The sequence below is a fragment of the Molossus molossus genome, unplaced genomic scaffold (genome assembly GCF_014108415.1).
Source record: "Molossus molossus isolate mMolMol1 unplaced genomic scaffold, mMolMol1.p scaffold_m16_p_1, whole genome shotgun sequence".
Classification (NCBI taxonomy): Eukaryota; Metazoa; Chordata; class Mammalia; order Chiroptera; family Molossidae; genus Molossus; species Molossus molossus.
This window is the reverse complement of record NW_023425344.1, coordinates 218,448,283-218,462,343: the sequence shown is the minus strand read 5'-3', so window position 1 is coordinate 218,462,343 and position 14,061 is coordinate 218,448,283. Positions and strand designations below refer to the sequence as shown.

The window sequence follows — 14,061 nt, the reverse complement described above, 5'->3', positions numbered from 1 at the left end:
ATATTATTCAGCCTTAAAAAGGAAGGAAATTCTGACATATGTTCCAACATGAATGGACCTCAAGGACGTTATGCCAAGTGAAATAAGCCAATCACAAAAAGACAAATACTGTATGATTCCACTTGTATGGAATTCTTAAAGTAGTCAAAAATCACAAAGACATAAAGTACAACGGTGGTTGCCAAGGATTGGGAGAGAGGGAAATGCGGAGTTATTCTTTATTGGGTATAGAGTTCCCATGTACAAGATGAAAAGAGTTATGAAGATAGATGATGGTGATGGTTATAGAAAATATGAATATATTTACCACCACTAAACTGTATACTTAAATATGGTTAAGAGGGTAAATTTTATGTGTATTTTATCACAATAAAAATAGAAAAAAATGTACAGCTCTTAATGAAGTGAGGTCAGTAATAAACCCCATAGAATTTAAAGATGTATGTTTTCTGATCCACTATCCACCTCTGCTCTAAAATATATGTATGGAAATGATGCACTGAATGGTTTGTTTATGCAAATAAAAATACTCTTTATTAAATTTTATTAAGAATCTTCAAAGTAACATATTATTATCACAAGCCTTAAAATTCTATTAAAGGGTTCAATAAAACTATGTTTAAGGGTTTGAAGAAAACAATAATAATCTCCAACTTTCTCTCTACCTATCTCACCTCAGTAACCAATGTTACAATCACCATGATTATGGAAATAAATAAGTACATATATATAGGTGGTGGTGTTCTTGCAAAACTAGGCTCATTATAATAATATTCTGCAACTTCCTCTTCTTACTTAATAGTGCCTTATGTAAAAAGATATAACATTTCTTTAATATAATAGTATGTACATATATTTATTCAATCATTCTGCTATTGATGTACAATTCTTTTTCTTAGTCACTACAAATAATATAAAAATAAGTATCTTTCTACATATATCCTGCCACAATGGTGCTTTTGTTTATATAAGATTAAATTGCAAATGTTGGGTGATAGTGTCATAGTATATGAATATCTAAAATTTTAACAGCCATTGCCAGATAACTACTTTCAAAAAGGTTGAAGTGACTCACTCCCCTTCACATCCTAGCCAGCACTGAATACTGTCATTATTTATTTATTTATTTTTGTTAGTTGGATGAATAAGAATGGTACCTTGTTAGTTTATCTGCATTTTCCCTGACTACTAACGAGGATAAGTATCTTTTTTTGTTGTTGTTGTTAATCCTCACCCAAGGATATTTTTCCATTGATTTATTTTCAATAGATTGGAAAGGAGAGAGAGAGAAAGAGAAATATCAAATGAGAGACACATAGATTGATTGATTGGTTGCCTCCCGCACAGCCTCAGTTGGAACCGGGGATTGAACCTGCAACCCAGGTACATGCCCTCGATTGGGAATTGAACCTGCAACCTTTTGGTCTAAGGGCCGATGCTCTAACCACTGAACAAAAACAGCCATCTTTTTATATGCCTGTTAATCACTTGGATTTCCTCTTCTACAGCTCACTTTCTTACTTTCCATAATTTGGATCTTCAGTGCAGAAATTGAGTTTAAAGCTTTTAGTTCATGTCTCATCATTTTGAGCCATGAAAGGCCCATTATTTTATTTTGTTTATTCTTTGCCTTCATTCGCCATTCCCACAGGAAATCAGTTGAATGTGTTTAATGGTTGATTTTTTATGTGTGTTTCTTTTTTAAACAGCTCTATTGAGATATAGTTTACATGCCATAATATTTACTGGTTTTAAAATATGCAATTCAACCCTGAATTGGCTCAGCAGTAGAGCATTGGCCTGCTGACCAATGAGTCATGGGTTCAATTCCGGCCAAGAGCATGTACCTCGTTGCAGTTCGTCTCCAACCCTGGTCAGGGTCGTGCAAGAGGCAACCAGTTGATGTGTCCTTCTCATGTCGATGTTTCTTTCTGTCTTCCTTTCTCTCCCTCTCTCTCCCTCCCGCTCTATCTGAAGATAAATGCAAAAAAAAAAAAGTCCTCAGGTGAGGATAAAAAATAAAAGAAAATGAAAATGAATTTGGAAGTGCTCCCTTTTTTCCTATTTTTTTAAAAGATATTTAAACATTTGGTAGGATTATCCACTGAAGTCATCTGGATCTGGAGATTTTTGGGGGGTGTGGAGTTAAACTATAAATTCAATTTTCTTAATAGTTACAAGGCAATTAAGATGATTTAATATGCAGTGAATTGGGGTATTTTCTGGTGTTCAAAGAATTAATCCATTTCATCTAAGTTGTCAAGTTTATTTGCATGTGTGGAGTTGTTTGTAATTGCTATGGTCTGAATGTTGTATACCCTCCGACCCCCAACCCAAAATTTATATGTTGAAATCCTAATGCCTCATGTGATGGTACTGGGAGGTGGGACCTTTAGGGGATGATTAGGTCATAAGGCAGTGGTTCTCAACCTTCCTAATGCCGCGACCCTTTAATATAGTTCCTCATGTTGTGGTGACCCCCAACCATAAAATTATTTTTGTTGCTCCTTCAGAACTGTAATTTTGCTACTGTTATGTCTTAGGCGACCCCTGTGAAAGGGTCGTTCAACACCCAAAGGGGGCGCAACCCACAGGTTGAGAACCCCTGTCATAAAGGGAAGAGTGCTCATGAATGGGATTAGTGCCCAGAAGTACAAATTCCCATGTTCGTTTTTTTTTGTTTGTTTGTTTTTTCAGATAGAGTGGGAGGGAGATAGGGAGGAAGAGAGAGAGAGAGAGAGAGAGAGAGAAACATCGATGTGAGAGAGACACATCGATTGGTTGCCACCAGCACAACCCCAACCAGTGCCAGGGACAAACCACAACCGAGGTACGTGCCCTTAGCAGGAATCGAACCCAGGACGCCCCGGTCCACAGGCTGACACTTTAACCACTGAGCCAAACTGGCCAGGGCCCATGTTCCATTTTGATATAATTGTATGGCTTATATCTTGCTAAGATATTGTGGCCAAGTCATTTTCAACAAGATAAAGTATCACTGTTACTATGAGATTATTGTTGTCTATTTGGTAAATCTTAATCATATTCAGTGGCCTGAGATGCTTGGTGAATACGACTTCTGAATATGTAGAAATGTTTTAAGTATTGACATAGGTCAGACTACTTATATGATAGCAAAAGATTTTGTCTGATTTCATTTGTGAGTAGATATTTGTACATAAAATTTTATTTGACAAATAAAATATAGTAATTTAATTCTTCAGAGGCAGTTTACAGACAGACCTGCTGTTGGATAATTACAGATGTTTCAACCCTGTGTTTGATTTCACAGACAAATGACTCAGTAGAAGAGAAATATTGCAAGCAAGGAATATAAATATGCATTCAAATATGACTTGAATAATTAAATTATGCCTTCAACTCTTTCTGATAAGAATGTAACATGCATTTCTCATAGATAAATTGTTTGGTCCAGTAATCTAAAATAAATGGCCTGAGATTGTGAGTTTACATTTAAGATAGAAACATCGATGATTGAAAACATCAATTGGCCACCTCCTGCATGCCCTCCACTGGGAATCAGGGCCACAATCTGGGAACGTGCCATGACTGGGAATTGAACTGGTGACCTCTTGGTACATGGGTCGATGCTGAACCACTGAGTCACACCAGTCTTGCTAAAAATTTTTTCAATTTAGTTAAGAGAGAGTGACTATGTAACACACATACTTGTATGAAATAAATATGGCTATTCTGAGCAAGTAAAAGTCCATGTTCTATTTTTTTTTTTTTTTTAATAATTTCCCCTCTGTGTTCACATAGCTTTATAGCAGTGTTTTCATAAACAATGGATTGTTCTACACCTAGAGTTGATTATGATTCACAGCACAGGTGTGAGAGTTCTTGAAGTCTCCAGTATTAATCATCATTGATCTTGTGCAATAACTAGTAGAGAATGTAGAAGTAAGGGGGGAAATGTAGGCTCTTATAATGTAAAGCAAAATAATTCTATTAGCTGGGAATCAAACAGGAGGTTTTGAGATGTCAAGAGGCCTAAATATGAATTTAAATTAGAGTTTTATAGTTCTCCTCTTAATGCATTTTAATATAATTTTATTTAGTATCCCTTAACACAATCTAACCCAATAGTGCTCCATAATTATTTTTAAATCAATCCCCAAGTCAATATCTTCTCTCTGAAATTTTAGCATTATTCAGTCTCCTAAGCACAGCTGCAAGTTGAAATGATTTTAAAGAACTGTGAGCAGAAACTTAATACAAAAAAACCAAAACAAAACACCAAAAGTCTTTATTTTGCAGGGAAGGACATACTGGGTTATTAACAGAGAATGACCAGGAACATAGGCATAGGATTAAGTCAGACAGATTGAATTAAGTGTTTTGAATGCACTATAAACGAGATTTTGAAATCAATTTGCCATTTTTATTGCATTTGATATGGACTTTTAAGGATAGAGGCAAGATGGAAAGATGTAATGCTGCTTTATTTAGCCCTGCTAAAGCAAATGGAAGTGTTGTATGTAAAAGTTCCCCAGAATTTCTTGAAAGGAGCAAACTGCAGTTTTATATACCTTTTCTTTTAGAATAGTATTTAGTTGTATATTAAATACTATTGCAGTAAACATGATGCTAATTTTCACCTTGGAATATCTTACTGTTTTTTAATTGTGGTTTTGGAGTTTCAGTGAGTTTTCCACAACGGCTTTTGGCTGGATGCCAACTTACTGAGGTTACTTTATTATACTTCATTCAAATACAGGAATTCTAAGCAGCCCTGAATAAAATTCAAGAAATTGTTATCCTAAGTGTAGCAGATACTCTTGGTTCCTTACCCAACATCAATTTCCATTTTCTTTGCTACTAGAGTCGTCCCATATTTGTTAGGGTTCCACCCTTTCTTTGCAGTACTGTGCTCAGAGAGAGATAAATCCTGTGCTCATAGAGAGATAAAACTAGTTGAGGTGACCCTCTCCCTTAGGAGGTGATTGGTTTAGAGAGGTGTGTGTGAACCAGTTTGATCAAGGAGACATGAGAAATATGCTGGAGGAACTCCTGGAAAGTTTTTTTTTTTTTTGCTCAAAAAAGATGCAGGGAACAGATAATTCTCTTTTCTACTGAATATTATGCCTGAATGTGACTCTTGAACTGACTTCTACAGCTGTCTGAAATGATGAATGAGCTGACCTGAGGATGAAGTAGGTCACACCAAGGAGAGCAGAGCAGAAGATGCAAAGAACAGACTCGATGATGCCGAGCTTCTAAATTTTGAATGAAATTTGGAGCTGTCCTGCACCCAGATTTGTTAAGTGTGATGTTACATTTCCCTCTCTTTAGGCCATTTTGAGTTAAGATTCTCTATTACTTGCAACTGAAAAGGTCCTGTTAAAATAATATCATACCACAGTGTCCTTGGTTTATGTAACATCATCTATTTAGATAACATTTGCTTTTAAGCAGCAATGCATATCAATTATGGGGGATTTCTGTGTATTCTTTAGGGAGTCTAGAAATACCAGATAATTCCACTTTCACACTATTGTGGTGATAAAAAGAGTTGACAATAAAGCTACCATTTACTGAACACCTGCTGTATGTCAAGCACTGTACCAAATGCTTTAGGTATATTATCTCAGCTAATTCTCACACAATACCTAAGTATTGTCCACCCGCCCCATTTTGTTAATAAATAAGAAAACAGACTTAAGAAATTTAAACCACTTGCCCAATGTAAAAAACTAGGAAGAGCTAGAAAAGGACTAAACAGAAGTCTCTTTATAATTAAACTTATGCTCCTAATTTTGCTGATTTCTTTTTTATTTTTATATCCTCACCAGAAGACTTTTTTTTTTTTTTTTTTTGCATTTATCTTCAGATAGAGCAGGAGGGAGAAAGGGAGGAAGAGAGAGAGAGAAACATCGATGCGAGAGAGACACATCAAGTGGTTGTCACCCACATGACCCAACTGGAGCCGGAGACAAACTGCAACTGAGGCACGTGCTGTTAGCGGGAACCAAACCCAGGACTCTCTGATCCACGGGCCGATGCTCTAACCACTGAGAAACCGGCCAGGGCTGCTGATTGCTTTTTTTTGCTTTTTTTTTTTTTTTTTTATCCTCACCCGAGGACATTTTTCCATTTTTCGCACAGATAGAGTGGGAGGGAGAGAGAGGAAGAGAGAGAGAGAGAGAGAGAAACATCGACGTGAAAGGGACACATCGAGTGGCTGCCACCTGCACGACCAACCAGGGCCGGGGACAAACTGCAACCGAGGTACATGCCCTTAGCGGGAACCGAACCCGGGTCTCTCCGGACCGCAGGCTGACGCTCTAACCGCTGAGCCAAACCGGCCAGGGCTGCTGATTGCTTTTTATTGAACATGATGTACTGGTCATTAAGAATAAAAAGAGATAAAGTAAAAATTGCTTTGTAGTTTTAGAAAATCCTGAAGACTTTCTACCCAGGAGAAAAAAAGTGCATGACAAAGGACTATAGAAAGCAGGCACCTAAGGCTGTTGTTACTATTGTTTCCAAATGATGTGTGATGGTGAGAAGGAGAGATGATTGTGATGGGAAAGTCACATGGGGTGATGGCTGTGCCTGAGCTCTGATGCCTGGGTTGTGTTAATGAGTGCTTCTACAATGCCTGGGCCATCAGATTAGAGTACCAGGAGCCCATGGAATCATATTGTTGTTGCAGGATTAAAAGTGAGAGGGGAAAATCATGTGGAGGGAGACTACTAAACTGAGTTTTCTCAAAATAAAGCAAATGGAGTTACAGATGGTGGGCATAATTAAACATAATATTCTGGATGTAGATGAAACTGAACCCATGACAGGTTTATGGAAGCATATTTTTAGGTCCTAGGGATGATCTAGCCAAGATTTCCATTCAGGATTCTTTCTAAGAGAGAAATAGACTCTCAGCCCATAAATTCTATGAAACAGTCTGATTAATTCTCTCTTCAGTGTCCTTCTGGATGGCAATGTCAAGTACCCTAGTTCCATTGAAGTTTCTGTTCAAGACTCTGAAACAAACATTGAACCATGATACACTGGAAGTAGCTAGATATTGATATATGTTTCTTAATGTTGTCCGTTTCTGTCTTTATCTCCACAAAATACACTGGGAATGGAGGTAGGCTTGCAGATTCTAGCAATAGTTCCAAAAGGCCAGAAGGATCTGAAACAGATCAGGAAAAAGCTGGAAGTAAAGTAAACTGGTCAAGGAAAGAAGTGGACCACAGCCCTCACTGTCTTCTCCAAGTAGAGATTAGATGTACAGTAGCTTGTTCCCGGAAGAAGATGAAATTCTGCCTGTGAACAGCAGCTTCAGGCTATGCCTGAGACTTCTAGCACTCTTCCTAATGGCCTGCCCTGTGGATTTCAGACTTGCCTAGCTAGCTCCCATAATTGCATAAGCCAATTCCTTACAATAAATCTCTTAATATATCTCTCTTACTGGTCTGATTCTCTGCTTGAATCCTGATTGATACACAGTGACAAAGAGAAACTCTTAAAAGAAGCCAGAAAAGAAACATACACAGAAAGTAAAAATAAGGATGACAGCAGATTTCGCATTAAAACATGCAAGTGAGAAAACAGTGGATCAAAATCTTTAAAGTACTAAAAAAACAAAAAACAACAACAACCTGTCAACAGAAATTATATAACCATCTTTCTAAAATGAAGGTAAAACAAATATTTTCCAGACATACAAAAACTGAAAGAATTAATCACCAGCACATCTGTATTACAAAAAAGATAAGTGGATTTATTTTAATTTTTAGAGTAGTTTTAGGTTTGCAGGAAAACTACAGAAAGTACAGAGTTTCCTTATACCTCCTCCCCTATCCCACATCTTGCATTAGTTTGGTACATTCATTATCATTAATAAACCAATACTGATGCATTATTCACTGAAGTACACAATTTACATTAGGGTTTACTCTTTGTGTTGTACAGTTCTGTGAGTTTTAACAAATGCATAGCCATGCATCCACTATTATAGTATCTTACAGAATAGTTTCACTGCCCTTAAAAATGCTCTGTCCTCCCCCTCCTCCACCTGGCCCCTGGCCACCACTGATCTTTTTACTCTTTTCATAGTTTTACTTTTTCCAGAACATGGTATAGTTGGCAACAAAATATGTAGACTTTTCAGGCTGACTTCTTGAACTTAGAAATATTCATTTAAGATTCCTCCATGTCTTTTTGTAGCTTGATAGCTCATTTCTCTGAAATGTACTTTTTTTCAGGCAGAAGGAAAATGGTACGAGATGGTCATCTGTATCAACACAAAGGAATCCATATCTATACCAGAAATGGTAACTGTATGGGTAAATGTGTAAGATTTTTAAATTTAAATATCTTCAAAAGATAATTGACCTTTTAAAGAAATAAACAAAATGTAGTATAGAGTTTATAACATAAAATCATAAAGATACTCAATTCCAAAAAACATAATAGAAAAGGAGAAAAAAAAACCCAAAGAACTCATGGGACAAATAAAAAACAATTAACAAGATGATAGATTAAATATTTGTTTTTGTTGTAGAAAACTGGACAAGGGGGTGGGGGGAGAATCTCTGGGAGACCAACTTATACAGTTTCCCTTTCCAAGAGAGACTCAAAGTGGGTGAGTTGTCTGGCATGGCAGAGAGGCTCCTGGGAAGCCTTACAGGACATATGAGCCTACAAGGTTCTTCTCAATGCTGGAGTATGCCCGAAATCCCACCCTTAAAACTTTATCTTAAGATTGCAATCTTGTCTGGCCAGTGTGCCTCAGTGGTTAAGCATTGACCCATACACCAAGAGGTTGCTGATTTGATTCCTGGTCAGGACAAGTACCCAGGTTGTAGGCCAGATCCCCAGTGGAGGGTATGCAGGAGGTGGTCGGTCGATGTTCTTTCTCATCAGTGTTTCTATCTCTCTCTCCCTCTCACTTCCTCTCTCTAAAATCAATAAAGGAAAAAAAAATTTTTTTTAATCCTTCTCTGTCTTCATGTGTTGATATTTCCTGAGGCTAGATTTGATTTGGGGAAGGAAAGCAGAGAAGACCTGGGTCTCCAATGCAACAGGGAATAAAACCACAGAAGCATAGGGAGTTGGAATAGAGATGAGGGGAATTGGGTAGGAGATTAGGGACGATGATACGGAGATGAGGACAGGTGGGAAGGAGATGAGGGGAACAGGGATAGAGTTGGGAGAGGAAATAATAAAGAGAAAGCCCACCTGCCCTTTTTGCTGTTTTGACTAAGCCTGGTTGGAAGGAAGGAGAATATTTTACAAGGCAGGTTTTGGAGGTGAGAGGGAGCTAGGCTTTCTGTTGGACAGCTTAGAGGGAACCCATGTATTCCAATATGTGAAAACATGGGCTTTAGAATCAGACAGATGAGCTCAAATCCATCAGACAGTTTTGAGCTATCTGACCTTGGGCAAATTGATTAACTTGTTTGAGTCTCAGTCTTCTCATCTGTAAATATTAGCAGAATAAGAGGACCTACTTTATAGGAATATTGTGAAGACTAATGAGGTGTCATTTGCTAAATCTTGGTAGTGATCCTAGCACATTGTAAGTAAATTCTAGTTATTGAGTAATTTACTCTTCTCCCCAGACCAAGAACAAATGATCTATGATATAAAGTCTCCGTAAATAATCTTTAATTTAGACGGACTCAGCCCAGCCTACTCCTGTTCTTATCCTGAGGCATTCTGACCCTAGATAACAGATCTTCAAAGCAGGAAAATTACTGAAAAGTGCTCTGACTCCACCATGCTCTGGTCTGGACCACCTTGAATCCTTCCCCCACATTGTTGCCAGATGGTACTTTACTATGAGTCAATCTACTTGTTACTTTCCTGCTAAAGTCTTTGAATGGCTTTTTGCCTAGAGTTAAATGAAAGCTCTTTAGGTTGGCACAGAAGGTCCTCCCTGACCTAATAACCATTATGACCTTTCCTGCTCCCATGCCCTCCCTCTTCCTGGTTAGGGTAGGAGGAGCCTCTTCCTGGTGCTTGCTAGCAGCTAACACAGTGTGCATTGTGTTATCCCAGCACTGATCACATGGTATTGTTTGAGTGTGTGAGTATCCTCCTGAGTAACTGAACGCAGGACTTGCCTCATTCATTTCTGTCTTATTAATGTCAATGTCTGTTCATGTTTTTTATTAGGAAATTCCTTCACAATTAAACATATATAAAATAGATACAGTGAAAACTCTCTCCTGTTTTCCAGATACTCTGTTCCTCTTCTAGGAGGGAACCAACTAATGCTAATAGTTTTTGTGTGTGTGTATGTGTATCTTTCTGGAAATATTGTGTGTGTGTGTGTGTATTCTTTCTTCCCCCCTTTATAAACAAATGGTAGCATATTATTTATGCCATTTTGTACTGTTTTTTTTTCCCCTTAGTATAACTTGGCAATCTTTCCATCTCAGTATAAAATGAGTTTTCTTATTATTTTTTGCCATTGCATGGTGTTATTTATATCTTTTTTTTTTTTTTATCCTCACCCGAGGACATTTTTCCTTTTTTTGTTCAGGTAGAGTGGGAGGGAGAGAGAGGAACGGAGAGAGAGAGAGGAACATCGATGTGAAAGGAACACATCGAGTGGCTGCCACCCGCACAACCGACCAGGGCCGGGGTACGTGCCCTTAGCAGGAACCGAACCCAGGTCTCTCAGGACCGCAGGCTGACGCTCTAACCGCTGAGCCAAACTGGCCAGGGCTATATCTTTATACCTTAACATCTGACACATAGTTAAGTAAATAAGTATTGAATAAATGAAATGTTAAATGAATGAAAACAAAAGACACGTTTGTGCTGCTCCTGGAAATTAGCAAAATAAGCTACTATATATTGTTTCAATACATATTACACATATCATACATCACATAGATAAATCATACAGTCTTCTGATTTAACAACAGATAGAAATCTGTTTTGGTCCGGCCGGTGTGGCTTAGTGGTTGAGCATCGACCCATGCATCAAGAGGTTGCCTGTTCGATTCCTGGCCAGGACGCATGCCCAGATTGTGGGCCCGACCCCCAGTGGGGGGCATGCGAGAGGCGGCCAATCGATGTTCTCTCTCATCGATGTTTCTAGTTCTCTTTTCCTTTCACTTCCTCTCTCTCTAAAATCAATAAAGGGAAAAAAAAATTTTTTTTAAAGAAAAAAAGAAATCTGATTTGTCTTATTCCTTTCCATCCATTAGAGGGAGACATGAACCTGTTGTGTAAAGCCAACACTTAGATTCTCTAACTAGGAAATCTGAAACAACTCTATAGCACGTGACCCTTGATAGAATTTGAGCTCCTAATAAATTAATCTAGGACTGGAGGTTTTAGGGATGATAAAGGAAGTTAATTGCAGGATGAGAAAGGAGTAAGGACCCAGGTGAACTCCACTCAGTTACTAAAAACAAGACTAATTACCTTTACTGGGCAGTATGATAATAACTCAGCTCCTTAAAAAAAGTCCTGCTTTATATGTAGTGTTTATGGATTCCCTAGGGGGTAAAAAAAAGACCATAGTCAAAGTGAGCCATGAACCAAAAAACCAGAGAACAGTCAAGAAGTGTTTATGTCAATCTATGCCTGTGTTATTCTGAAAGAAACAAGCCTAGCATCCCTGAACTCCTCTCTGGCCAAGAGAACTCTGTAGTGTAACTACTCACTGTGACTGATTTTAAGCTATGATTGGTTTAACTGAAGTGCAGATTCCTTGGACACTTAACAGTAGTGTCTCCCGAGCCAGTGTGAGCAGGCTTCTGCTCACTGCTGAGCCTTGTTGGGCCTTAGTTACCTTTCCTATAAAATGGAATGATAAATCACCCATTATGTAGATTCCATTATATAGTGGACACATAAGCACTCTGAGCACTTTATTTTTTAAGCCTCACCCAAGGATATGCTGTTGTTTAACTGATTTTTTTAGGGAGGGGGGTGGTGGAGAGGGAGAGGGAGAGGGAGAGAGAGGGAGAGAAAGAGAGAGAGAGAGAGAGAGAGAGAGACTGATGTGAGAGAAAAACATCAATCAGTTGCTTTCCATATGCTCCCCAACCAGAGACTGAACTTGCAACCTTTTGTCATATAGGAAATGTTCCAACCAACTGACCCACCCAGCCAGGGCAGTACTTTAAAACAATGTTTCTCAAACTTCCCTGATCATAACTTCACCCAGTATCTTGTGGAAATGTACATTTTTAGGACCTGAGCTCCTGACTCAGAGCCTGCTAGGGAAGAGAGGCATTGGAATCTGTATTTAAACAGTGACCCAGGTGACTTTTATGATCCAGGAATGTAGGGAAACACTGCTCTAAATTGGTCTTACAACTAGGCAGTGTGTCAGTGGGTCTTTCTCTGACTCGCTTCCCCATTGGGCTTGCCTGAAGAGACTACACAGAGTTCTAAGACTAACTCCAGGTAGGGCATCTAAGGTCCCTACTACCTCCTCCACCCTCAGAGGAAACCCCAAACATTTTAAATAAGAAACCTGCTCCTTGCCCTCTCCTAGGCCGAGTCCTCCCTACATCTATGAAGCCTTTGTTCCAAGCACTTCTGGGTTGCTTTTAAGCTAGCATTTATTGAGAATTTACCAGATGTCGGGCATGTTACTACTCATCTTTTCTTTTCATTCTCACAATCATCGTATAAATTAGATTTTTATGTTCTTCCCATTTTACAGAGGAAGATCAAAGAGGCCAGGAAAGTGTTCAAGTGTATACAGCTGGTAAGTGGTTGGGCTGAAAACCCATCCTGGACCCCACTGGGCTCCATTCTGCTGTGGGTGCTTCTGGCTCCCCACACTGGTGCATTCCTATTCTCCACCCTATCTGTAGAATTCCAGTGTCCTGAATGTAGCTTCCAGAGGCTGGAGTGGAAGAATGAGGGGTTCTAAGGGAAGGATGCAAGGCTGGCCTGGGTACCCGTAAAATTCAGAGGAGACCCCAGGAGAGATCAGCACCTTTCTGTCTGAAGGGCAGTCAGCTCAGGTAAGGAGTTGGGGGGGTGGGGGGTAATGTAAATCTCTAAGATGAACCCAAACCAGTAGGGAAGTGACTTCTCTTCCTCTGAATGTCCACAACCCTCCCCTCCCATATCCACCATGCATTTGTCACTATCATTTGTAACAGGTATTGTAGATAATTTCTCTTTTTATTTTTTATTTATTGACTTTTAGAGAGAGAGAGATTTATTGTTCTGCTTATTTATGCATTCATTGGTTGCTTCTTGTATGTACCCTGACTAGAGATTGAACCTGCAACCTTTGTAGACCATTTCTTAGGCATTTGTCTTCTCTCTTCAACTAGAGTATATAGCTTTAGGGAGAATAGCAGTTGAGAGAGAATGGGCCTTAGGGTGAAACAGATCTGGTTTGAGCCTTTTACTAGTTTGAGCTACTTACTAGTTGTGTGATGTTGGGCAAGTTACTTATGAGAACATGAATAGTACTTACCTTGTGAGATTGTTTTGAAGATTAAATGAAATGGTGCAGAGAAAGGATTTATACGTAATTGCTGAATGAATGGCAGTCATCTCCTCCTCCTCCACCTAGTCATCTGAGAGTGAACACCTTCCTATTCTCTTGTCTCAGGTAGGGACTTAAAGCATTACTGGTTTTCAGCGTTAAGGGGGCATTCTCACAGAAATAAATGCATGAGGGCAAGAAGCATTCTCAAAGAAGAGTGTTTTATGAAAGAACAAATGTAATGTCATGTGAGAATAATTTTAAGGGGAAAAAAATTAAGAGCTATACATAATTTTCTTCCTTGAATGGTATTTTAGGCCAAAACAGCATAAGAAGGGCAGAAGAAAGAACGGGGTCAGGCTGACACAAACCTACAAATACTGCTAGTAACCTACAGATACTAGCAGTAGTAACATGACAGAGATTTAGAGAATCCAGAGCTACCAACAAACACAGGAAATGAATCTCCCTTGGGAGGCAGGTATGGATCTACATGACCTGACCTGGGTCCTCTTAGTGTAAGTCTGAAGAACTCACTTAAGTCTCTTTAACTGTAAAATGCGGATAAAATCATCACAGAGTTGGTGTGAAAATGAATCAAGTCATGACCA

At 38.8% G+C, this 14,061-nt stretch overlaps 1 long non-coding RNA gene across 1 annotated transcript; it reads left to right on the top strand.

Annotated features, from left to right (window-relative positions):
• The first annotated feature begins 5,208 nt into the window (after nt 1–5,208).
• Nucleotides 5,209–13,835, top strand: LOC118624761. Its single transcript, XR_004958438.1, has 5 exons — nt 5,209–5,283; nt 8,238–8,306; nt 12,668–12,712; nt 12,822–12,974; nt 13,768–13,835. It is a non-coding gene; the product is annotated as an uncharacterized LOC118624761 (long non-coding RNA).
• Nucleotides 13,836–14,061: the final 226 nt, after the last annotated feature.